We start from the raw sequence: 27,053 nt of genomic DNA, 5'->3' as shown, positions 1-27,053 counted from the left end.
CACCCGGTTCTGCGTGGACTACAGGGGGCTCAACGCCATTACAGCCTCTGACGCGCACCCAATGCCGCGCATCGAGGAGCTGCTTGAGAAGTTAGCTGGCGCAGAATACCTGACAATAATGGATCTGAGTCGCGGATACTGGCAGATTCCCCTGAGCCCCGAGGCGCAGGAGAAGTCCGCCTTTATCACACCCTTTGGACTGTACGAGTCCACGGTCATGCCCTTCGGCATGAAGAATGCCCCTGCCACTTTCCAGCGGATGGTCAATCTCCTGCTTCAGGGACTGGAGAAGTACGCTGTGGCGTACTTAGATGACATTGCCATCTTCAGTCCCTCCTGGGATGAACACCTGCAGCATCTCGAGGAGGTGCTCGGGCGAATTCACCGAGCAGGACTGACTATCAAGCCGGGAAAGTGCCAGATGGGCATGAGGGAGGTTCACTACCTTGGGCACCGGGTAGGCGGAAACACCCTAAAACCGGAGCCTGACAAAGTGGGCGTGATCGTGAACTGGCCCACTCCCAGGAACAAGAAACAGGTGATGTCCTTCCTGGGCACTGCAGGGTACTATAGGCGCTTCGTGCAGCACTATAGTAGCCTGGCAAAACCTTTGACGGACCTCACCAGGAAGAAGCTACCCCACATCGTCAACTGGACAGATGGCTGTGAGGGGGCCTTCCAGGCGTTGAAAACCGCACTGTGCAACGCCCCTGTGTTGAAAGCAGTCGACAGCAGTCGACCATTCTTGGTACAGACCGACGCCAGCGAGTTTGGCCTTGGTGCTGTGCTCAGCCAGGTGGACTCGGAGGACCAAGAGCACCCCGTGTTGTACCTGAGCCGGAAACTTTTGCCGAGGGAAGTGGCCTACTCCACCATTGAGAAGGAGTGCCTGGCCATAGTCTGGGCCCTGCAGCGCTTGCAGCCCTACTTGTACGGTCGCACCTTCACCGTGGTGACCGACCACAACCCTCTGCGCTGGCTAAGCACCATGTGTGGAACCAATGGCAGGTTGCTACGCTGGAGCCTTGCCCTTCAGCAATTTGACTTCACCATTAAACACAAAGCGGGCAGGGAGCATGGGAATGCAGATGGACTGTCCCGCCAGGGTGAACCCACGGAGGTGCGCATGGAGGCATACCGAGAGGTCCTGCCGCCGTAGCGCACGCCAAAAGGGGGAGGTGTCACGATATGGTATGAAATATCATGAGTTTAGTGCTCTTGTCAGCCCAGGATGTGGGCTAGGAGGCCCCCCTTGACTTTTGCTTCAGAGTTGAGCTTGCTTGCCAATGTAGATGGGGGAAGTGAGTTTTATTGACGAAAGGCATTTACGACCCCCAGTTCCTGTAGTAGTAAGTGCTCAGCTTTAACAGTTAGAGAAACTTCTAGAACCATGCGGTCCTTTGTTCGGTTATTGTGAGATATTAGACAAACTATTTAGGATAGTGGAATGATAAATACATATTCTTTATCTCCGTCGAAGCATCTACCCATCACTCTAAACACAGTCGCCTAACTCCATCGGGGGAAGAAGTAGGGATTGCTCTGTAAATAATAGGACATATTTGATCTCCTTAGAAAGCTCATGTTAATACAAGCTCTATGCTGGGTGTGATATGACTCTGATATGTACTGGGACGGAGTTATAAGCATTAGACCAATCTGTATCCAAGTTACTCAGACTGAAAGGTAGGAGGATCTGGAAAAGCCAGCCCTTTCTGTGAGGTCACAGACTGTAGATTATAAAGTTGTGGCCAGATCTCCCGGCTCAGTCTTCTTCTTCTCTTTTCCTGTGAGCCCTGAGCAGCACATCCAATGAGCTGGGATGTCTGGCTGACTGCCATGCAATGATCTGAGAAATGTGAGTGTTATCGTTTCTTCCTTTAATCCTTTTATTTTCATAATTACCTTGTACATATTTGCAATTGTCTCATTTGTAACATCTTTGTAAAATATTTTATAAACACTGCCTAAAAATCATTTATGGGGTATATTATTTAATACTAGTTCGTTCTTCCTGCTCTAAATACGTACCCTGTCTCTGAAGGGAATTACGCTACTATTTTGGGGGTTGGCTCCAGACCCGTTCAATTGGAGCTGGTGGCAGCGACCGTGTGCCGGCTTTTGGGGGTCCCTGTAGCGACTGCGGCTTGATAATTATTGTTCCTGCCTGAGTGGGAGTAGTTATCGCATCGCTGCAGTGTTCCCAATAGCCAGTACATAGCAGGCAGCGTTTCTGGCGACTAATTACCCCAGGTGCAGTACCTAATCTGACCTGAGAGTAAGGGGGGCGCCAGAGAGCTGCAAGTGTTAAGTGGAACTGTAAGCGGGATAGACACAAATCCCTGCAGTTCATGGTATATTGAAGAGCAGTGGGATACCTAGAATAAGCCCCTGCTGTAAACTAAGAGGTCAATAGCCTCGTGTGTGTTTTTCCATCACATTGTGGCAGTGGAGGGATACCTGGGATAAGCCCCCTGCACATGTGATAGCCGTCTGTTGGTTTAAAGTCACCCCAATCCGTGACATATTGTGGGCAGCGGCTGAGGGATCTTGACAGTCACGGTGTGAATCGTGACAATAGGACATGATGGAGGTGGGGTGGAGTGATGGTGGTAGTGAGGGGACATGATGGAGGTGGGGTGGAGTGATGGTAGTGATAGGACATGATGGTGGTGGGGTGGAGTGATGGTGGTAGTGAGGGGACATGATGGAGGTGGGGTGGAGTGATGGTAGTGACATGATGGTGGTGGGGTGGGGTGATGGTGGTAGTGAGGGGACATGATGGAGGTGGGGTGGAGTGATGGTGGTTGAGGGGACATGATGGAGGTGGGGAGGAGTGATGGTGATAGGACATGATGGAGGTGGGGTGGAGTGATGGTGATAGGACATGATGGAGGTGGGGTGGAGTGATGGTGATAGGGGACATGATGGAGGTGGGCAGGAGTGATGGTGGTAGTGATAGGACATGATGGAGGTTGGGTGGAGTGATGGTGGTAGTGATAGGACATGATGGAGGTGGGGTGGAGTGATGGTGGTAGTGAGGGGACATGATGGAGGTGGGGTGGAGTGATGGTAGTGATAGGACATGATGGTGGTGGGGTGGGGTGATGGTGGTAGTGAGGGGACATGATGGAGGTGGGGTGGAGTGATGGTAGTGATAGGACATGGTGGTGGGGTGGGGTGATGGTGGTAGTGAGGGGACATGATGGAGGTGGGGTGGAGTGATGGTGGTAGTGAGGGGACATGATGGAGGTGGGGAGGAGTGATGGTGATAGGACATGATGGAGGTGGGGTGGAGTGATGGTGATAGGACATGATGGAGGTGGGGTGGAGTGATGGTGATAGGGGACATGATGGAGGTGGGCAGGAGTGATGGTGGTAGTGATAGGACATGATGGAGGTTGGGTGGAGTGATGGTGGTAGTGATAGGACATGATGGAGGTGGGGTGGAGTGATGGTGGTAGTGAGGGAACATGATGGAAGTGGGGTGGAGTGATAGTGAGGGGACATGATGGAGGTGGGGTGGAGTGATGGTGATAGTGAGGGGACATGATGGATGTAGGGTGGAGTGATGGTGGTAGTGAGGGGACATGATGGAGGTGGGGTGGGGTGATGGTGGTAGTGAGGGGACATGATGGAGGTGGGGTGGAGTGATGGTAGTGAGGAGACATGATGGAGGTGGGGTGGAGTGATGGTGGTAGTGATAGGACATGATGGAGGTGGGGTGGAGTGATGGTAGTGATAGGACATAATGGAGGGGGGGTGGAGTGATGGTGGTAGTGATAGGACATGATGGAGGTGGGGTGGAGTGATGGTAGTGAGGGGACACGATGGAGGTGGGGTGGAGTGATGGTAGTGAGGAGACATGATGGAGGTGGGGTGGAGTGATGGTGGTAGTGATAGGACATGATGGAGGTGGGGTGGAGTGATGGTGGTAGTGAGGGGACATGATGGGGGTGGGGTGATGGTGGTAGTGAGGGGACATGATGGAGGTGGGGTGGAGTAATGGTAGTGATAGGACATGATGGTGGTGGGGTGGAGTGATGGTGATAGTGAGGGGACATGATGGAGGTGGGGTGGAGTGATGGTAGTGATAGGACATGATGGTGGTGGAGTGCTGGTGGTAGTGAGGGGACATGGAGGTGGGGAGGAGTGATGGTGGTAGTGAGAGGAAATGATGGAGGTGGGGTGGAGTGATGGTGATAGTGAGGGGACATGATGGAGGTGGGGTGGAGTGATGGTGGTAGTGAGGGAACATGATGGAGGTGGGGTGGAGTGATGGTGGTAGTGATAGGACATGATGGAGGTGGGGTGGACTGATGGTGGTAGTGAGGGGACATGATGGAGGTGGGGTGGAGTGATGGTGGTAGTGAGGGGACATGATGGAGGTGGGGTGGGGTGATGGTGGTAGTGAGGGGACATGATGGAGGTGGGGTGGAGTGATGGTAGTGAGGAGACATGATGGAGGTGGGGTGGAGTGATGGTGGTAGTGATAGGACATGATGGAGGTGGGGTGGAGTGATGGTGGTAGTGATAGGACATGATGGAGGGGGGGTGGAGTGATGGTGGTAGTGATAGGACATGATGGAGGTGGGGTGGAGTGATGGTAGTGAGGGGACACGATGGAGGTGGGGTGGAGTGATGGTAGTGAGGAGACATGATGGAGGTGGGGTGGAGTGATGGTGGTAGTGATAGGACATGATGGAGGTGGGGTGGTAGTGAGGGGACATGATGGAGGTGGGGTGGAGTGATGGTAGTGATAGGACATGATGGTGGTGGGGTGGAGTGATGGTGATAGTGAGAGGACATGATGGAGGTGGGGTGGAGTGATGGTAGTGATAGGACATGATGGTGGTGGAGTGCTGGTGGTAGTGAGGGGACATGGAGGTGGGGAGGAGTGATGGTGGTAGTGAGAGGAAATGATGGAGGTGTGGTGGAGTGATGGTGATAGTGAGGGGACATGATGGAGGTGGGGTGGAGTGATGGTGGTAGTGAGGGAACATGATGGAGGTGGGGTGGAGTGATGGTGGTAGTGATAGGACATGATGGAGGTGGAGTGGACTGATGGTGGTAGTGAGGGGACATGATGGAGGTGGGGTGGAGTGATGGTGATAGTGAGGGGACATGATGGAGGTGGGGTGGAGTGATGGTGGTAGTGAGGGGACATGATGGATGTGGGGTGGAGTGATGGTGGTAGTGAGGGGACATGATGGAGGTGGGGTGGGGTGATGGTGGTAGTGAGGGGACATGATGGAGGTGGGGTGGAGTGATGGTAGTGAGGAGACATGATGGAGGTGGGGTGGAGTGATGGTGGTAGTGATAGGACATGATGGAGGTGGGGTGGAGTGATGGTGGTAGTGAGGGGACATGATGGAGGTGGAGTGATGGTAGTGAGGAGACATGATGGAGGTGGGGTGGAGTGATGGTGGTAGTGATAGGACATGATGGAGGTGGGGTGGAGTGATGGTGGTAGTGATAGGACATGATGGAGGGGGGGTGGAGTGATGGTGGTGAGGGGACATGATGGAGGTGGGGTGGAGTGATGGTAGTGAGGAGACATGATGGAGGTGCGGTGGAGTGATGGTGATAGTGATAGGACATGATGGAGGTGGGGTGGAGTGATGGTAGTGAGGAGACATGATGGAGGTGCGGTGGAGTGATGGTGATAGTGATAGGACATGATGGAGGTGGGGTGGAGTGATGTTGGTAGTGAGGGGACATGATGGAGGTGGGGTGATGGTAGTGAGGGGACATGAAGGAGGTGGGGTGGAGTGATGGTAGTGATAGGACATGATGGTGGGATGGAGTGATGGTGATAGTGAGGGGACATGATGGAGGTGGGGTGGAGTGATGGTAGTGATAGGACATGATGGTGGTGGGGTGGGGTGATGGTGGTAGTGAGGGGACATGATGGAGGTGGGGTGGAGTGATGGTGGTAGTGAGGGGACATGATGGAGGTGGGGAGGAGTGATGGTGATAGGACATGATGGAGGTGGGGTGGAGTGATGGTGATAGGGGACATGATGGAGGTGGGCAGGAGTGATGGTGGTAGTGATAGGACATGATGGAGGTTGGGTGGAGTGATGGTGGTAGTGATAGGACATGATGGAGGTGGGGTGGAGTGATGGTGGTAGTGAGGGGACATGATGGAGGTGGGGTGGAGTGATGGTAGTGATAGGACATGATGGTGGTAGTGAGGGGACATGATGGAGGTGGGGTGGAGTGATGGTAGTGACATGATGGTGGTGGGGTGGGGTGATGGTGGTAGTGAGGGGACATGATGGAGGTGGGGTGGAGTGATGGTGGTTGAGGGGACATGATGGAGGTGGGGAGGAGTGATGGTGATAGGACATGATGGAGGTGGGGTGGAGTGATGGTGATAGGACATGATGGAGGTGGGGTGGAGTGATGGTGATAGGGGACATGATGGAGGTGGGCAGGAGTGATGGTGGTAGTGATAGGACATGATGGAGGTTGGGTGGAGTGATGGTGGTAGTGATAGGACATGATGGAGGTGGGGTGGAGTGATGGTGGTAGTGAGGGGACATGATGGAGGTGGGGTGGAGTGATGGTAGTGATAGGACATGATGGTGGTGGGGTGGGGTGATGGTGGTAGTGAGGGGACATGATGGAGGTGGGGTGGAGTGATGGTAGTGATAGGACATGGTGGTGGGGTGGGGTGATGGTGGTAGTGAGGGGACATGATGGAGGTGGGGTGGAGTGATGGTGGTAGTGAGGGGACATGATGGAGGTGGGGAGGAGTGATGGTGATAGGACATGATGGAGGTGGGGTGGAGTGATGGTGATAGGACATGATGGAGGTGGGGTGGAGTGATGGTGATACGGGACATGATGGAGGTGGGCAGGAGTGATGGTGGTAGTGATAGGACATGATGGAGGTTGGGTGGAGTGATGGTGGTAGTGATAGGACATGATGGAGGTGGGGTGGAGTGATGGTGGTAGTGAGGGAACATGATGGAAGTGGGGTGGAGTGATAGTGAGGGGACATGATGGAGGTGGGGTGGAGTGATGGTGATAGTGAGGGGACATGATGGATGTAGGGTGGAGTGATGGTGGTAGTGAGGGGACATGATGGAGGTGGGGTGGGGTGATGGTGGTAGTGAGGGGACATGATGGAGGTGGGGTGGAGTGATGGTAGTGAGGAGACATGATGGAGGTGGGGTGGAGTGATGGTGGTAGTGATAGGACATGATGGAGGTGGGGTGGAGTGATGGTAGTGATAGGACATAATGGAGGGGGGGTGGAGTGATGGTGGTAGTGATAGGACATGATGGAGGTGGGGTGGAGTGATGGTAGTGAGGGGACACGATGGAGGTGGGGTGGAGTGATGGTAGTGAGGAGACATGATGGAGGTGGGGTGGAGTGATGGTGGTAGTGATAGGACATGATGGAGGTGGGGTGGAGTGATGGTGGTAGTGAGGGGACATGATGGGGGTGGGGTGATGGTGGTAGTGAGGGGACATGATGGAGGTGGGGTGGAGTAATGGTAGTGATAGGACATGATGGTGGTGGGGTGGAGTGATGGTGATAGTGAGGGGACATGATGGAGGTGGGGTGGAGTGATGGTAGTGATAGGACATGATGGTGGTGGAGTGCTGGTGGTAGTGAGGGGACATGGAGGTGGGGAGGAGTGATGGTGGTAGTGAGAGGAAATGATGGAGGTGGGGTGGAGTGATGGTGATAGTGAGGGGACATGATGGAGGTGGGGTGGAGTGATGGTGGTAGTGAGGGAACATGATGGAGGTGGGGTGGAGTGTTGGTGGTAGTGATAGGACATGATGGAGGTGGGGTGGACTGATGGTGGTAGTGAGGGGACATGATGGAGGTGGGGTGGAGTGATGGTAGTGAGGAGACATGATGGAGGTGGGGTGGAGTGATGGTGGTATTGATAGGACATGATGGAGGTGGGGTGGAGTGATGGTGGTAGTGATAGGACATGATGGAGGGGGGGTGGAGTGATGGTGGTAGTGATAGGACATGATGGAGGTGGGGTGGAGTGATGGTAGTGAGGGGACACGATGGAGGTGGGGTGGAGTGATGGTAGTGAGGAGACATGATGGAGGTGGGGTGGAGTGATGGTGGTAGTGATAGGACATGATGGAGGTGGGGTGGTAGTGAGGGGACATGATGGGGGTGGGGTGATGGTGGTAGTGAGGGGACATGATGGAGGTGGGGTGGAGTGATGGTAGTGATAGGACATGATGGTGGTGGGGTGGAGTGATGGTGATAGTGAGAGGACATGATGGAGGTGGGGTGGAGTGATGGTAGTGATAGGACATGATGGTGGTGGAGTGCTGGTGGTAGTGAGGGGACATGGAGGTGGGGAGGAGTGATGGTGGTAGTGAGAGGAAATGATGGAGGTGTGGTGGAGTGATGGTGATAGTGAGGGGACATGATGGAGGTGGGGTGGAGTGATGGTGGGAGTGAGGGAACATGATGGAGGTGGGGTGGAGTGATGGTGGTAGTGATAGGACATGATGGAGGTGGAGTGGACTGATGGTGGTAGTGAGGGGACATGATGGAGGTGGGGTGGAGTGATGGTGATAGTGAGGGGACATGATGGAGGTGGGGTGGAGTGATGGTGGTAGTGAGGGGACATGATGGATGTGGGGTGGAGTGATGGTGGTAGTGAGGGGACATGATGGAGGTGGGGTGGGGTGATGGTGGTAGTGAGGGGACATGATGGAGGTGGGGTGGAGTGATGGTAGTGAGGAGACATGATGGAGGTGGGGTGGAGTAATGGTGGTAGTGATAGGACATGATGGAGGTGGGGTGGAGTGATGGTGGTAGTGAGGGGACATGATGGAGGTGGGGTGGAGTGATGGTAGTGAGGAGACATGATGGAGGTGGGGTGGAGTGATGGTGGTAGTGATAGGACATGATGGAGGTGGGGTGGAGTGATGGTGGTAGTGATAGGACATGATGGAGGGGGGGTGGAGTGATGGTGGTGAGGGGACATGATGGAGGGGTGGAGTGATGGTAGTGAGGAGACATGATGGAGGTGGGGTGGAGTGATGGTGATAGTGATAGGACATGATGGAGGTGGGGTGGAGTGATGGTGGTAGTGAGGGGACATGATGGAGGTGGGGTGGGGTGATGGTGGTAGTGAGGGGACATGATGGAGGTGGGGTGGAGTGATGGTAGTGATAGGACATGATGGTGGTGGGGTGGAGTGATGGTGATAGTGAGAGGACATGATGGAGGTGGGGTGGAGTGATGGTAGTGATAGGACATGATGGTGGTGGAGTGCTGGTGGTAGTGAGGGGACATGGAGGTGGGGAGGAGTGATGGTGGTAGTGAGAGGAAATGATGGAGGTGTGGTGGAGTGATGGTGATAGTGAGGGGACATGATGGAGGTGGGGTGGAGTGATGGTGGTAGTGAGGGAACATGATGGAGGTGGGGTGGAGTGATGGTGGTAGTGATAGGACATGATGGAGGTGGAGTGGACTGATGGTGGTAGTGAGGGGACATGATGGAGGTGGGGTGGAGTGATGGTGATAGTGAGGGGACATGATGGAGGTGGGGTGGAGTGATGGTGGTAGTGAGGGGACATGATGGATGTGGGGTGGAGTGATGGTGGTAGTGAGGGGACATGATGGAGGTGGGGTGGGGTGATGGTGGTAGTGAGGGGACATGATGGAGGTGGGGTGGAGTGATGGTAGTGAGGAGACATGATGGAGGTGGGGTGGAGTGATGGTGGTAGTGAGGGGACATGATGGAGGTGGGGTGGAGTGATGGTAGTGAGGGGACATGATGGAGGTGGGGTGGAGTGATGGTAGTGATAGGACATGATGGTGGTGGAGTGCTGGTGGTAGTGAGGGGACATGGAGGTGGGGAGGAGTGATGGTGGTAGTGAGAGGAAATGATGGAGGTGGGGTGGAGTGATGGTGATAGTGAGGGGACATGATGGAGGTGGGGTGGAGTGATGGTGGTAGTGAGGGAACATGATGGAGGTGGGATGGAGTGATGGTGGTAGTGATAGGACATGATGGAGGTGGGGTGGACTGATGGTGGTAGTGAGGGGACATGATGGAGGTGGGGTGGAGTGATGGTGATAGTGAGGGGACATGATGGAGGTGGGGTGGAGTGATGGTGGTAGTGATAGGACATGATGGAGGTGGGGTGGACTGATGGTGGTAGTGAGGGGACATGATGGAGGTGGGGTGGAGTGATGGTGGTAGTGAGGGGACATGATGGAGGTGGGGTGGGGTGATGGTGGTAGTGAGGGGACATGATGGAGGTGGGGTGGAGTGATGGTAGTGAGGAGACATGATGGAGGTGGGGTGGAGTGATGGTGGTAGTGATAGGACATGATGGAGGTGGGGTGGAGTGATGGTGGTAGTGATAGGACATGATGGAGGGGGGGTGGAGTGATGGTGGTAGTGATAGGACATGATGGAGGTGGGGTGGAGTGATGGTAGTGAGGGGACACGATGGAGGTGGGGTGGAGTGATGGTAGTGAGGAGACATGATGGAGGTGGGGTGGAGTGATGGTGGTAGTGATAGGACATGATGGAGGTTGGGTGGAGTGATGGTGGTAGTGATAGGACATGATGGAGGTGGGGTGGAGTGATGGTGGTAGTGAGGGAACATGATGGAAGTGGGGTGGAGTGATAGTGAGGGGACATGATGGAGGTGGGGTGGAGTGATGGTGATAGTGAGGGGACATGATGGATGTAGGGTGGAGTGATGGTGGTAGTGAGGGGACATGATGGAGGTGGGGTGGGGTGATGGTGGTAGTGAGGGGACATGATGGAGGTGGGGTGGAGTGATGGTAGTGAGGAGACATGATGGAGGTGGGGTGGAGTGATGGTGGTAGTGATAGGACATGATGGAGGTGGGGTGGAGTGATGGTAGTGATAGGACATAATGGAGGGGGGGTGGAGTGATGGTGGTAGTGATAGGACATGATGGAGGTGGGGTGGAGTGATGGTAGTGAGGGGACACGATGGAGGTGGGGTGGAGTGATGGTAGTGAGGAGACATGATGGAGGTGGGGTGGAGTGATGGTGGTAGTGATAGGACATGATGGAGGTGGGGTGGAGTGATGGTGGTAGTGAGGGGACATGATGGGGGTGGGGTGATGGTGGTAGTGAGGGGACATGATGGAGGTGGGGTGGAGTAAAGGTAGTGATAGGACATGATGGTGGTGGGGTGGAGTGATGGTGATAGTGAGGGGACATGATGGAGGTGGGGTGGAGTGATGGTAGTGATAGGACATGATGGTGGTGGAGTGCTGGTGGTAGTGAGGGGACATGGAGGTGGGGAGGAGTGATGGTGGTAGTGAGAGGAAATGATGGAGGTGGGGTGGAGTGATGGTGATAGTGAGGGGACATGATGGAGGTGGGGTGGAGTGATGGTGGTAGTGAGGGAACATGATGGAGGTGGGGTGGAGTGATGGTGGTAGTGATAGGACATGATGGAGGTGGGGTGGACTGATGGTGGTAGTGAGGGGACATGATGGAGGTGGGGTGGAGTGATGGTGGTAGTGAGGGGACATGATGGAGGTGGGGTGGGGTGATGGTGGTAGTGAGGGGACATGATGGAGGTGGGGTGGAGTGATGGTAGTGAGGAGACATGATGGAGGTGGGGTGGAGTGATGGTGGTAGTGATAGGACATGATGGAGGTGGGGTGGAGTGATGGTGGTAGTGATAGGACATGATGGAGGGGGGGTGGAGTGATGGTGGTAGTGATAGGACATGATGGAGGTGGGGTGGAGTGATGGTAGTGAGGGGACACGATGGAGGTGGGGTGGAGTGATGGTAGTGAGGAGACATGATGGAGGTGGGGTGGAGTGATGGTGGTAGTGATAGGACATGATGGAGGTGGGGTGGTAGTGAGGGGACATGATGGAGGTGGGGTGGAGTGATGGTAGTGATAGGACATGATGGTGGTGGGGTGGAGTGATGGTGATAGTGAGAGGACATGATGGAGGTGGGGTGGAGTGATGGTAGTGATAGGACATGATGGTGGTGGAGTGCTGGTGGTAGTGAGGGGACATGGAGGTGGGGAGGAGTGATGGTGGTAGTGAGAGGAAATGATGGAGGTGTGGTGGAGTGATGGTGATAGTGAGGGGACATGATGGAGGTGGGGTGGAGTGATGGTGGTAGTGAGGGAACATGATGGAGGTGGGGTGGAGTGATGGTGGTAGTGATAGGACATGATGGAGGTGGAGTGGACTGATGGTGGTAGTGAGGGGACATGATGGAGGTGGGGTGGAGTGATGGTGATAGTGAGGGGACATGATGGAGGTGGGGTGGAGTGATGGTGGTAGTGAGGGGACATGATGGATGTGGGGTGGAGTGATGGTGGTAGTGAGGGGACATGATGGAGGTGGGGTGGGGTGATGGTGGTAGTGAGGGGACATGATGGAGGTGGGGTGGAGTGATGGTAGTGAGGAGACATGATGGAGGTGGGGTGGAGTGATGGTGGTAGTGATAGGACATGATGGAGGTGGGGTGGAGTGATGGTGGTAGTGAGGGGACATGATGGAGGTGGAGTGATGGTAGTGAGGAGACATGATGGAGGTGGGGTGGAGTGATGGTGGTAGTGATAGGACATGATGGAGGTGGGGTGGAGTGATGGTGGTAGTGATAGGACATGATGGAGGGGGGGTGGAGTGATGGTGGTGAGGGGACATGATGGAGGTGGGGTGGAGTGATGGTAGTGAGAAGACATGATGGAGGTGCGGTGGAGTGATGGTGATAGTGATAGGACATGATGGAGGTGGGGTGGAGTGATGGTAGTGAGGAGACATGATGGAGGTGCGGTGGAGTGATGGTGATAGTGATAGGACATGATGGAGGTGGGGTGGAGTGATGTTGGTAGTGAGGGGACATGATGGAGGTGGGGTGATGGTAGTGAGGGGACATGAAGGAGGTGGGGTGGAGTGATGGTAGTGATAGGACATGATGGTGGGATGGAGTGATGGTGATAGTGAGGGGACATGATGGAGGTGGGGTGGAGTGATGGTAGTGATAGGACATGATGGTGGTGGGGTGGGGTGATGGTGGTAGTGAGGGGACATGATGGAGGTGGGGTGGAGTGATGGTGGTAGTGAGGGGACATGATGGAGGTGGGGAGGAGTGATGGTGATAGGACATGATGGAGGTGGGGTGGAGTGATGGTGATAGGGGACATGATGGAGGTGGGCAGGAGTGATGGTGGTAGTGATAGGACATGATGGAGGTTGGGTGGAGTGATGGTGGTAGTGATAGGACATGATGGAGGTGGGGTGGAGTGATGGTGGTAGTGAGGGGACATGATGGAGGTGGGGTGGAGTGATGGTAGTGATAGGACATGATGGTGGTAGTGAGGGGACATGATGGAGGTGGGGTGGAGTGATGGTAGTGACATGATGGTGGTGGGGTGGGGTGATGGTGGTAGTGAGGGGACATGATGGAGGTGGGGTGGAGTGATGGTGGTTGAGGGGACATGATGGAGGTGGGGAGGAGTGATGGTGATAGGACATGATGGAGGTGGGGTGGAGTGATGGTGATAGGACATGATGGAGGTGGGGTGGAGTGATGGTGATAGGGGACATGATGGAGGTGGGCAGGAGTGATGGTGGTAGTGATAGGACATGATGGAGGTTGGGTGGAGTGATGGTGGTAGTGATAGGACATGATGGAGGTGGGGTGGAGTGATGGTGGTAGTGAGGGGACATGATGGAGGTGGGGTGGAGTGATGGTAGTGATAGGACATGATGGTGGTGGGGTGGGGTGATGGTGGTAGTGAGGGGACATGATGGAGGTGGGGTGGAGTGATGGTAGTGATAGGACATGGTGGTGGGGTGGGGTGATGGTGGTAGTGAGGGGACATGATGGAGGTGGGGTGGAGTGATGGTGGTAGTGAGGGGACATGATGGAGGTGGGGAGGAGTGATGGTGATAGGACATGATGGAGGTGGGGTGGAGTGATGGTGATAGGACATGATGGAGGTGGGGTGGAGTGATGGTGATACGGGACATGATGGAGGTGGGCAGGAGTGATGGTGGTAGTGATAGGACATGATGGAGGTTGGGTGGAGTGATGGTGGTAGTGATAGGACATGATGGAGGTGGGGTGGAGTGATGGTGGTAGTGAGGGAACATGATGGAAGTGGGGTGGAGTGATAGTGAGGGGACATGATGGAGGTGGGGTGGAGTGATGGTGATAGTGAGGGGACATGATGGATGTAGGGTGGAGTGATGGTGGTAGTGAGGGGACATGATGGAGGTGGGGTGGGGTGATGGTGGTAGTGAGGGGACATGATGGAGGTGGGGTGGAGTGATGGTAGTGAGGAGACATGATGGAGGTGGGGTGGAGTGATGGTGGTAGTGATAGGACATGATGGAGGTGGGGTGGAGTGATGGTAGTGATAGGACATAATGGAGGGGGGGTGGAGTGATGGTGGTAGTGATAGGACATGATGGAGGTGGGGTGGAGTGATGGTAGTGAGGGGACACGATGGAGGTGGGGTGGAGTGATGGTAGTGAGGAGACATGATGGAGGTGGGGTGGAGTGATGGTGGTAGTGATAGGACATGATGGAGGTGGGGTGGAGTGATGGTGGTAGTGAGGGGACATGATGGGGGTGGGGTGATGGTGGTAGTGAGGGGACATGATGGAGGTGGGGTGGAGTAATGGTAGTGATAGGACATGATGGTGGTGGGGTGGAGTGATGGTGATAGTGAGGGGACATGATGGAGGTGGGGTGGAGTGATGGTAGTGATAGGACATGATGGTGGTGGAGTGCTGGTGGTAGTGAGGGGACATGGAGGTGGGGAGGAGTGATGGTGGTAGTGAGAGGAAATGATGGAGGTGGGGTGGAGTGATGGTGATAGTGAGGGGACATGATGGAGGTGGGGTGGAGTGATGGTGGTAGTGAGGGAACATGATGGAGGTGGGGTGGAGTGTTGGTGGTAGTGATAGGACATGATGGAGGTGGGGTGGACTGATGGTGGTAGTGAGGGGACATGATGGAGGTGGGGTGGAGTGATGGTAGTGAGGAGACATGATGGAGGTGGGGTGGAGTGATGGTGGTATTGATAGGACATGATGGAGGTGGGGTGGAGTGATGGTGGTAGTGATAGGACATGATGGAGGGGGGGTGGAGTGATGGTGGTAGTGATAGGACATGATGGAGGTGGGGTGGAGTGATGGTAGTGAGGGGACACGATGGAGGTGGGGTGGAGTGATGGTAGTGAGGAGACATGATGGAGGTGGGGTGGAGTGATGGTGGTAGTGATAGGACATGATGGAGGTGGGGTGGTAGTGAGGGGACATGATGGGGGTGGGGTGATGGTGGTAGTGAGGGGACATGATGGAGGTGGGGTGGAGTGATGGTAGTGATAGGACATGATGGTGGTGGGGTGGAGTGATGGTGATAGTGAGAGGACATGATGGAGGTGGGGTGGAGTGATGGTAGTGATAGGACATGATGGTGGTGGAGTGCTGGTGGTAGTGAGGGGACATGGAGGTGGGGAGGAGTGATGGTGGTAGTGAGAGGAAATGATGGAGGTGTGGTGGAGTGATGGTGATAGTGAGGGGACATGATGGAGGTGGGGTGGAGTAATGGTGGGAGTGAGGGAACATGATGGAGGTGGGGTGGAGTGATGGTGGTAGTGATAGGACATGATGGAGGTGGAGTGGACTGATGGTGGTAGTGAGGGGACATGATGGAGGTGGGGTGGAGTGATGGTGATAGTGAGGGGACATGATGGAGGTGGGGTGGAGTGATGGTGGTAGTGAGGGGACATGATGGATGTGGGGTGGAGTGATGGTGGTAGTGAGGGGACATGATGGAGGTGGGGTGGGGTGATGGTGGTAGTGAGGGGACATGATGGAGGTGGGGTGGAGTGATGGTAGTGAGGAGACATGATGGAGGTGGGGTGGAGTAATGGTGGTAGTGATAGGACATGATGGAGGTGGGGTGGAGTGATGGTGGTAGTGAGGGGACATGATGGAGGTGGGGTGGAGTGATGGTAGTGAGGAGACATGATGGAGGTGGGGTGGAGTGATGGTGGTAGTGATAGGACATGATGGAGGTGGGGTGGAGTGATGGTGGTAGTGATAGGACATGATGGAGGGGGGGTGGAGTGATGGTGGTGAGGGGACATGATGGAGGGGTGGAGTGATGGTAGTGAGGAGACATGATGGAGGTGGGGTGGAGTGATGGTGATAGTGATAGGACATGATGGAGGTGGGGTGGAGTGATGGTGGTAGTGAGGGGACATGATGGAGGTGGGGTGGGGTGATGGTGGTAGTGAGGGGACATGATGGAGGTGGGGTGGAGTGATGGTAGTGATAGGACATGATGGTGGTGGGGTGGAGTGATGGTGATAGTGAGAGGACATGATGGAGGTGGGGTGGAGTGATGGTAGTGATAGGACATGATGGTGGTGGAGTGCTGGTGGTAGTGAGGGGACATGGAGGTGGGGAGGAGTGATGGTGGTAGTGAGAGGAAATGATGGAGGTGTGGTGGAGTGATGGTGATAGTGAGGGGACATGATGGAGGTGGGGTGGAGTGATGGTGGTAGTGAGGGAACATGATGGAGGTGGGGTGGAGTGATGGTGGTAGTGATAGGACATGATGGAGGTGGAGTGGACTGATGGTGGTAGTGAGGGGACATGATGGAGGTGGGGTGGAGTGATGGTGATAGTGAGGGGACATGATGGAGGTGGGGTGGAGTGATGGTGGTAGTGAGGGGACATGATGGATGTGGGGTGGAGTGATGGTGGTAGTGAGGGGACATGATGGAGGTGGGGTGGGGTGATGGTGGTAGTGAGGGGACATGATGGAGGTGGGGTGGAGTGATGGTAGTGAGGAGACATGATGGAGGTGGGGTGGAGTGATGGTGGTAGTGAGGGGACATGATGGAGGTGGGGTGGAGTGATGGTAGTGAGGGGACATGATGGAGGTGGGGTGGAGTGATGGTAGTGATAGGACATGATGGTGGTGGAGTGCTGGTGGTAGTGAGGGGACATGGAGGTGGGGAGGAGTGATGGTGGTAGTGAGAGGAAATGATGGAGGTGGGGTGGAGTGATGGTGATAGTGAGGGGACATGATGGAGGTGGGGTGGAGTGATGGTGGTAGTGAGGGAACATGATGGAGGTGGGGTGGAGTGATGGTGGTAGTGATAGGACATGATGGAGGTGGGGTGGACTGATGGTGGTAGTGAGGGGACATGATGGAGGTGGGGTGGAGTGATGGTGATAGTGAGGGGACATGATGGAGGTGGGGTGGAGTGATGGTGGTAGTGATAGGACATGATGGAGGTGGGGTGGACTGATGGTGGTAGTGAGGGGACATGATGGAGGTGGGGTGGAGTGATGGTGGTAGTGAGGGGACATGATGGAGGTGGGGTGGGGTGATGGTGGTAGTGAGGGGACATGATGGAGGTGGGGTGGAGTGATGGTAGTGAGGAGACATGATGGAGGTGGGGTGGAGTGATGGTGGTAGTGATAGGACATGATGGAGGTGGGGTGGAGTGATGGTGGTAGTGATAGGACATGATGGAGGGGGGGTGGAGTGATGGTGGTAGTGATAGGACATGATGGAGGTGGGGTGGAGTGATGGTGGTGAGGGGACACGATGGAGGTGGGGTGGAGTGATGGTAGTGAGGAGACATGATGGAGGTGGGGTGGAGTGATGGTGGTAGTGATAGGACATGATGGAGGTGGGGTGGTAGTGAGGGGACATGATGGGGGTGGGGTGATGGTGGTAGTGAGGGGACATGATGGAGGTGGGGTGGAGTGATGGTAGTGATAGGACATGGTGGTGGGGTGGGGTGATGGTGGTAGTGAGGGGACATGATGGAGGTGGGGTGGAGTGATGGTGGTAGTGAGGGGACATGATGGAGGTGGGGAGGAGTGATGGTGATAGGACATGATGGAGGTGGGGTGGAGTGATGGTGATAGGACATGATGGAGGTGGGGTGGAGTGATGGTGATAGGGGACATGATGGAGGTGGGCAGGAGTGATGGTGGTAGTGATAGGACATGATGGAGGTTGGGTGGAGTGATGGTGGTAGTGATAGGACATGATGGAGGTGGGGTGGAGTGATGGTGGTAGTGAGGGAACATGATGGAAGTGGGGTGGAGTGATAGTGAGGGGACATGATGGAGGTGGGGTGGAGTGATGGTGATAGTGAGGGGACATGATGGATGTAGGGTGGAGTGATGGTGGTAGTGAGGGGACATGATGGAGGTGGGGTGGGGTGATGGTGGTAGTGAGGGGACATGATGGAGGTGGGGTGGAGTGATGGTAGTGAGGAGACATGATGGAGGTGGGGTGGAGTGATGGTGGTAGTGATAGGACATGATGGAGGTGGGGTGGAGTGATGGTAGTGATAGGACATAATGGAGGGGGGGGTGGAGTGATGGTGGTAGTGATAGGACATGATGGAGGTGGGGTGGAGTGATGGTAGTGAGGGGACACGATGGAGGTGGGGTGGAGTGATGGTAGTGAGGAGACATGATGGAGGTGGGGTGGAGTGATGGTGGTAGTGATAGGACATGATGGAGGTGGGGTGGAGTGATGGTGGTAGTGAGGGGACATGATGGGGGTGGGGTGATGGTGGTAGTGAGGGGACATGATGGAGGTGGGGTGGAGTAATGGTAGTGATAGGACATGATGGTGGTGGGGTGGAGTGATGGTGATAGTGAGGGGACATGATGGAGGTGGGGTGGAGTGATGGTAGTGATAGGACATGATGGTGATGGAGTGCTGGTGGTAGTGAGGGGACATGGAGGTGGGGAGGAGTGATGGTGGTAGTGAGAGGAAATGATGGAGGTGGGGTGGAGTGATGTTGATAGTGAGGGGACATGATGGAGGTGGGGTGGAGTGATGGTGGTAGTGAGGGAACATGATGGAGGTGGGGTGGAGTGATGGTGGTAGTGATAGGACATGATGGAGGTGGGGTGGACTGATGGTGGTAGTGACGGGACATGATGGAGGTGGGGTGGAGTGATGGTGATAGTGAGGGGACATGATGGAGGTGGGGTGGAGTGATGGTGGTAGTGAGGGGACATGATGGAGGTGGGGTGGAGTGATGGTGGTAGTGAGGGGACATGATGGAGGTGGGGTGGGGTGATGGTGGTAGTGAGGGGACATGATGGAGGTGGGGTGGAGTGATGGTAGTGAGGAGACATGATGGAGGTGGGGTGGAGTGATGGTGGTAGTGATAGGACATGATGGAGGTGGGGTGGAGTGATGGTGGTAGTGATAGGACATGATGGAGGGGGGGTGGAGTGATGGTGGTAGTGATAGGACATGATGGAGGTGGGGTGGAGTGATGGTAGTGAGGGGACACGATGGAGATGGGGTGGAGTGATGGTAGTGAGGAGACATGATGGAGGTGGGGTGGAGTGATGGTGGTAGTGATAGGACATGATGGAGGTGGGGTGGTAGTGAGGGGACATGATGGGGGTGGGGTGATGGTGATAGTGAGGGGACATGATGGAGGTGGGGTGGAGTGATGGTAGTGATAGGACATGATGGTGGTGGGGTGGAGTGATGGTGATAGTGAGAGGACATGATGGAGGTGGGGTGGAGTGATGGTAGTGATAGGACATGATGGTGGTGGAGTGCTGGTGGTAGTGAGGGGACATGGAGGTGGGGAGGAGTGATGGTGGTAGTGAGAGGAAATGATGGAGGTGTGGTGGAGTGATGGTGATAGTGAGGGGACATGATGGAGGTGGGGTGGAGTGATGGTGGTAGTGAGGGAACATGATGGAGGTGGGGTGGAGTGATGGTGGTAGTGATAGGACATGATGGAGGTGGAGTGGACTGATGGTGGTAGTGAGGGGACATGATGGAGGTGGGGTGGAGTGATGGTGATAGTGAGGGGACATGATGGAGGTGGGGTGGAGTGATGGTGGTAGTGAGGGGACATGATGGATGTGGGGTGGAGTGATGGTGGTAGTGAGGGGACATGATGGAGGTGGGGTGGGGTGATGGTGGTAGTGAGGGGACATGATGGAGGTGGGGTGGAGTGATGGTAGTGAGGAGACATGATGGAGGTGGGGTGGAGTGATGGTGGTAGTGATAGGACAAGATGGAGGTGGGGTGGAGTGATGGTGGTAGTGAGGGGACATGATGGAGGTGGGGTGGAGTGATGGTAGTGAGGAGACATGATGGAGGTGGGGTGGAGTGATGTTGGTAGTGAGGGGACATGATGGAGGTGGGGTGATAGTAGTGAGGGGACATGAAGGAGGTGGGGTGGAGTGATGGTAGTGATAGGACATGATGGTGGGATGGAGTGATGGTGATAGTGAGGGGACATGATGGAGGTGGGGTGGAGTGATGGTAGTGATAGGACATGATGGTGGTGGGGTGGGGTGATGGTGGTAGTGAGGGGACATGATGGAGGTGGGGTGGAGTGATGGTGGTAGTGAGGGGACATGATGGAGGTGGGGAGGAGTGATGGTGATAGGACATGATGGAGGTGGGGTGGAGTGATGGTGATAGGGGACATGATGGAGGTGGGCAGGAGTGATGGTGGTAGTGATAGGACATGATGGAGGTTGGGTGGAGTGATGGTGGTAGTGATAGGACATGATGGAGGTGGGGTGGAGTGATGGTGGTAGTGAGGGGACATGATGGAGGTGGGGTGGAGTGATGGTAGTGATAGGACATGATGGTGGTGGGGTGGGGTGATGGTGGTAGTGAGGGGACATGATGGAGGTGGGGTGGAGTGATGGTAGTGACATGATGGTGGTGGGGTGGGGTGATGGTGGTAGTGAGGGGACATGATGGAGGTGGGGTGGAGTGATGGTGGTTGAGGGGACATGATGGAGGTGGGGAGGAGTGATGGTGATAGGACATGATGGAGGTGGGGTGGAGTGATGGTGATAGGACATGATGGAGGTGGGGTGGAGTGATGGTGATAGGGGACATGATGGAGGTGGGCAGGAGTGATGGTGGTAGTGATAGGACATGATGGAGGTTGGGTGGAGTGATGGTGGTAGTGATAGGACATGATGGAGGTGGGGTGGAGTGATGGTGGTAGTGAGGGGACATGATGGAGGTGGGGTGGAGTGATGGTAGTGATAGGACATGATGGTGGTGGGGTGGGGTGATGGTGGTAGTGAGGGGACATGATGGAGGTGGGGTGGAGTGATGGTAGTGATAGGACATGGTGGTGGGGTGGGGTGATGGTGGTAGTGAGGGGACATGATGGAGGTGGGGTGGAGTGATGGTGGTAGTGAGGGGACATGATGGAGGTGGGGAGGAGTGATGGTGATAGGACATGATGGAGGTGGGGTGGAGTGATGGTGATAGGACATGATGGAGGTGGGGTGGAGTGATGGTGATAGGGGACATGATGGAGGTGGGCAGGAGTGATGGTGGTAGTGATAGGACATGATGGAGGTTGGGTGGAGTGATGGTGGTAGTGATAGGACATGATGGAGGTGGGGTGGAGTGATGGTGGTAGTGAGGGAACATGATGGAAGTGGGGTGGAGTGATAGTGAGGGGACATGATGGAGGTGGGGTGGAGTGATGGTGATAGTGAGGGGACATGATGGATGTAGGGTGGAGTGATGGTGGTAGTGAGGGGACATGATGGAGGTGGGGTGGGGTGATGGTGGTAGTGAGGGGACATGATGGAGGTGGGGTGGAGTGATGGTAGTGAGGAGACATGATGGAGGTGGGGTGGAGTGATGGTGGTAGTGATAGGACATGATGGAGGTGGGGTGGAGTGATGGTAGTGATAGGACATAATGGAGGGGGGGTGGAGTGATGGTGGTAGTGATAGGACATGATGGAGGTGGGGTGGAGTGATGGTAGTGAGGGGACACGATGGAGGTGGGGTGGAGTGATGGTAGTGAGGAGACATGATGGAGGTGGGGTGGAGTGATGGTGGTAGTGATAGGACATGATGGAGGTGGGGTGGAGTGATGGTGGTAGTGAGGGGACATGATGGGGGTGGGGTGATGGTGGTAGTGAGGGGACATGATGGAGGTGGGGTGGAGTAATGGTAGTGATAGGACATGATGGTGGTGGGGTGGAGTGATGGTGATAGTGAGGGGACATGATGGAGGTGGGGTGGAGTGATGGTAGTGATAGGACATGATGGTGGTGGAGTGCTGGTGGTAGTGAGGGGACATGGAGGTGGGGAGGAGTGATGGTGGTAGTGAGAGGAAATGATGGAGGTGGGGTGGAGTGATGGTGATAGTGAGGGGACATGATGGAGGTGGGGTGGAGTGATGGTGGTAGTGAGGGAACATGATGGAGGTGGGGTGGAGTGATGGTGGTAGTGATAGGACATGATGGAGGTGGGGTGGACTGATGGTGGTAGTGAGGGGACATGATGGAGGTGGGGTGGAGTGATGGTGATAGTGAGGGGACATGATGGAGGTGGGGTGGAGTGATGGTGGTAGTGAGGGGACATGATGGAGGTGGGGAGGAGTGATGGTGGTAGTGAGGGGAAATGATGGAGGTGGGGTGGAGTGATGGTGATAGGGGACATGATGGAGGTGGGGTGGAGTGATGGTGGTAGTGAGGGGACATGATGGAGGTGGGGTGGAGTGATGGTAGTGAGGAGACATGATGGAGGTGGGGTGGAGTGATGGTGGTAGTGATAGGACATGATGGAGGTGGGGTGGAGTGATGGTGGTAGTGATAGGACATGATGGAGGGGGGGTGGAGTGATGGTGGTAGTGATAGGACATGATGGAGGTGGGGTGGAGTGATGGTAGTGAGGGGACACGATGGAGGTGGGGTGGAGTGATGGTAGTGAGGAGACATGATGGAGGTGGGGTGGAGTTATGGTGGTAGTGATAGGACATGATGGAGGTGGGGTGGTAGTGAGGGGACATGATGGGGGTGGGGTGATGGTGGTAGTGAGGGGACATGATGGAGGTGGGGTGGAGTGATGGTAGTGATAGGACATGATGGTGGTGGGGTGGAGTGATGGTGATAGTGAGAGGACATGATGGAGGTGGGGTGGAGTGATGGTAGTGATAGGACATGATGGTGGTGGAGTGCTGGTGGTAGTGAGGGGACATGGAGGTGGGGAGGAGTGATGGTGGTAGTGAGAGGAAATGATGGAGGTGTGGTGGAGTGATGGTGATAGTGAGGGGATATGATGGAGGTGGGGTGGAGTGATGGTGGGACCGGGGGAACATGATGGAGGTGGGGTGGAGTGATGGTGGTAGTGATAGGACATGATGGAGGTGGAGTGGACTGATGGTGGTAGTGAGGGGACATGATGGAGGTGGGGTGGAGTGATGGTGATAGTGAGGGGACATGATGGAGGTGGGGTGGAGTGATGGTGGTAGTGAGGGGACATGATGGATGTGGGGTGGAGTGATGGTGGTAGTGAGGGGACATGATGGACGTGGGGTGGGGTGATGGTGGTAGTGAGGGGACATGATGGAGGTGGGGTGGAGTGATGGTAGTGAGGAGACATGATGGAGGTGGGGTGGAGTGATGGTGGTAGTGATAGGACATGATGGAGGTGGGGTGGAGTGATGGTGGTAGTGAGGGGACATGATGGAGGTGGGGTGGAGTGATGGTAGTGAGGAGACATGATGGAGGTGGGGTGGAGTGATGGTGGTAGTGATAGGACATGATGGAGGTGGGGTGGAGTGATGGTGGTAGTGATAGGACATGATGGAGGGGGGGTGGAGTGATGGTGGTGAGGAGACATGATGGAGGGGTGGAGTGATGGTAGTGAGGAGACATGATGGAGGTGGGGTGGAGTGATGGTGGTAGTGATAGGACATGATGGAGGTTGGGTGGAGTGATGGTGGTAGTGAGGGGACATGATGGAGGTGGGGTGGGGTGATGGTGGTCGTGAGGGGACATGATGAAGGTGAGGTGGAGTGTTGGTAGTGATAGGACATGATGGTGGTGGGGTGAAGTGATGGTGATAGTGAGGGGACATGATGGAGGTGGGGTGGAGTGATGGTAGTGATAGGACATGATGGTGGTGGAGTGCTGGTGGTAGTGAGGGGACATGGAGGTGGGGAGGAGTGATGGTGGTAGTGAGAGGAAATGATGGAGGTGGGGTGGAGTGATGGTGATAGTGAGGGGACATGATGGAGGTGGGGTGGAGTGATGGTAGTGAGGGAACATGATGGAGGTGGGGTGGAGTGATGGTGGTAGTGATAGGACATGATGGAGGTGGGGTTGAGTGATGGCGGTAGTGAGGGGACATGGTGGAGGTGTGGTGGAGTGATGGTGGTAGTGATAGGACATGATGGAGGTGGGGTGGAGTGATGGTGGCAGTGAGGGGACATGATGGAGGTGGGGAGGAGTGATGGTGGTAGTGAGGGGACATGATGGAGGTGGGGAGGAGTGATGGTGGTAGTGAGGGGACATGATGGAGGTGGGGTGGAGTGATGGTGGTAGTGAGGGGACATGATGGAGGTGGGGAGGAGTGATGGTGGTAGTGAGGGGACATAATGGAGGTGGGGTGGAGTGATGGTGGTAGTGATGGGACATGATGGAGGTGTGGTGGAGTGATGGTAGTGAGGGGACATGATGGAGGTGGGGTGGAGTGATGGTGATAGTGAGGGGACATGATGGAGGTGAGGAGGAGTGATTGTGGTATTGAGGGGACATGATGGAGGTGGGGAGGAGTGATGGTGATAGTGAGGGGACATGATTGGGGTGGAGTGATGGTGATAGTGGTGGGACATGATGGAGGTGGGGTGGAGTGATGGAGGTGGGGAGGAGTGATGGTGGTAGTGAGGGGACATGATGGAGGTGGGGAGGAGTGATGGTGGTAGTGATAGGAAATGATGGAGGTGGGGTGGAGTGATGGTGGTAGTGAGGGGACATGATGGAGGTGGGGTGGAGTGATGGTGATAGTGAGGGGACATGATGGAGGTGGGGTGGAGTGATGGTGGTTGTCACGACTCACACCGTGACTGTCACCAGTTGTCACGATCCCTTAGCCGCTGCCACCAATTGGTCACGAAATCCACAGGGATTCCTGACCACTGTCACCAATGTCACGGATTGGGGTGACTTTAGGCCAACAGACGGCTATCACATGTGCAGGGGGCTTATCTTAGGTATCCCTCCACTGCCACAATGTGATGAAAAAACAACACAAGGCTAGGGACCTCTTAGTTTACAGCAGGGGCTTATTTTAGGTATCCCACTGCTCTTCAATATACCACGAACTGCAGGGATTTGTGTATATCCCGCTTACAGTTCCACTTAAACCTTGCAGCCCTCTGGCGCCCCCCTTTCTATCAGGTCAGGTTAGGTACTGCACATAGGGTAACTAGTCGCCAGAACGGCTGCCTGCTATGTACTGGCTATTGGGCACGCTGCAGCGACGCGATAAACTACTCCCGCTCAGGCAGGAACAATAATTATCAAGCCGCAGTCACTACAAAACCCAAAGGCCGGCACAGTACGGTATCACTGCCACCAGCTTCGATTAAACGGGTCCGAAGCTAACCCAACACAGTAGCGTAATTTCCCTTCAAGAGACTTAGGGTACGTTTTTAGAGCATGGAGAAAGAACTGGCATGAAATAATATACCCCACAAAATGTAGGCAGTGCTTTATCAAAATATTTTACAAAGATGTTACAAATGGGACAATTGCAACTATGTACAAGGTAATTATAAAAAAAAACAGGGAATAACATGAGAAATAATACTTACAGTTGTTCAAAGCATTGCAGGCAACAGGCTAGGGGAACTTTCCATCTATCCCAGTGCATCAGGGCGTGCACTCTGGGCTCTTCAGGTAAAAACTCAAATCTGACCCTCTTGGACGCCGGCCAGCACTTAAAACCTACAGCCTGTGACCTCACAGAAAGGGCTGGCTTTTCCAATCCCTCCTACCTCTTCCTTTTTACTAACAGGGCATGAAATATATCTGATGCCCGTAACTTCGCTCCAGAACATGTCATAGTCATATCAAACCCAGCATTCATCTCGGATTAAGGTGAGCATTCTAATGAGATCAAATATGTCCTATCTGGGATACATATTTACAGAGAAATCCCTACTTCTTCACCAGATGGAGTTAGACGCCCGTGTTTAGAGTGGTGGGTAGGTCCACCGAGTGGAAGTAAGAATATGTAGTTTCGTGCTGTTAACTTAGATGGTTTGCTTAATATCTTACAAAAACCAAAGAACTTTCATGGATTCTTGAAGTTTCTCATCCAGTTAAAGCTGGGCAAGAGCTTACACAGCAGGAAATGCCGGTCGTAAATACCTTGGCTCTCATAACCCCCACACTCTCTGAGAAGGAAAGTCAGGAACTTGCAGCTACGAGCTGTTGCTGAATCACTCCAAGGAGGGGGGCTTAGCCCACAGCATGCTAGCAAGAGAACTAAACTTATGATATTTCATACCATCGTGACACCTCCCCCTTTGGAGTGCGCTAGGGAGGTAGAACCCCACGGTATGCCTCCATGCGCACCTCAGTAGGTTCACCCTGGCGGGACAGTCCATCTGCATTCCCATGCTCTTTGCCCGCTTTGTGTTTAATGGTGAAGTCAAATTGCTGAAGGGCAAGGCTCCAGCGTAGCAACCTGCCGTTGGTTCCACACATGGTGCTTAGCCAGCGCAGAGGGTTGTGGTCGGTCACCACAGTGAAGGTGCGACCGTACAAGTAGGGCTGCAAGCGCTGCAGGGCCCAGACTATGGCCAGGCACTCCTTCTCAATGGTGGAGTAGGCCACTTCCCTCGGCAAAAGTTTCCGGCTCAGGTACAACACGGGGTGCTCTTGGTCCTCCGAGTCAACCTGGCAGAGCACAGCACCGAGGCCAAACAGTCTGTACCAAGAACGGTCGACTGCTGTCGACTGCTTTCAACACAGGGGCGTTGCACAGTGCGGTTTTCAACGCCTGGAAGGCCCCCTCACAGCCATCTGTCCAGTTGACGATGTGGGGTAGTGTTTTGGACCTGGTGGTTAGGAGCACCCGAAATGACCTGATGGTAAAAATGGAAAACCTGGGACAAGCTCCGAGGAAGTGGTAACTCTACTGACCGCAATCCCTAATCCTATCACACACACTAGAAATAGCCGTGGAGCGTACCTAACTCTCCCTAGACGCCTCTTCACAGCCTAAGAG

Source organism: Ranitomeya variabilis, chromosome 3 (genome assembly GCF_051348905.1).
Source record: "Ranitomeya variabilis isolate aRanVar5 chromosome 3, aRanVar5.hap1, whole genome shotgun sequence".
NCBI lineage: Eukaryota > Metazoa > Chordata > Amphibia > Anura > Dendrobatidae > Ranitomeya > Ranitomeya variabilis.
The sequence above is the reverse complement of the archived record's forward strand: the minus strand, read 5'-3'. Positions refer to the sequence as shown.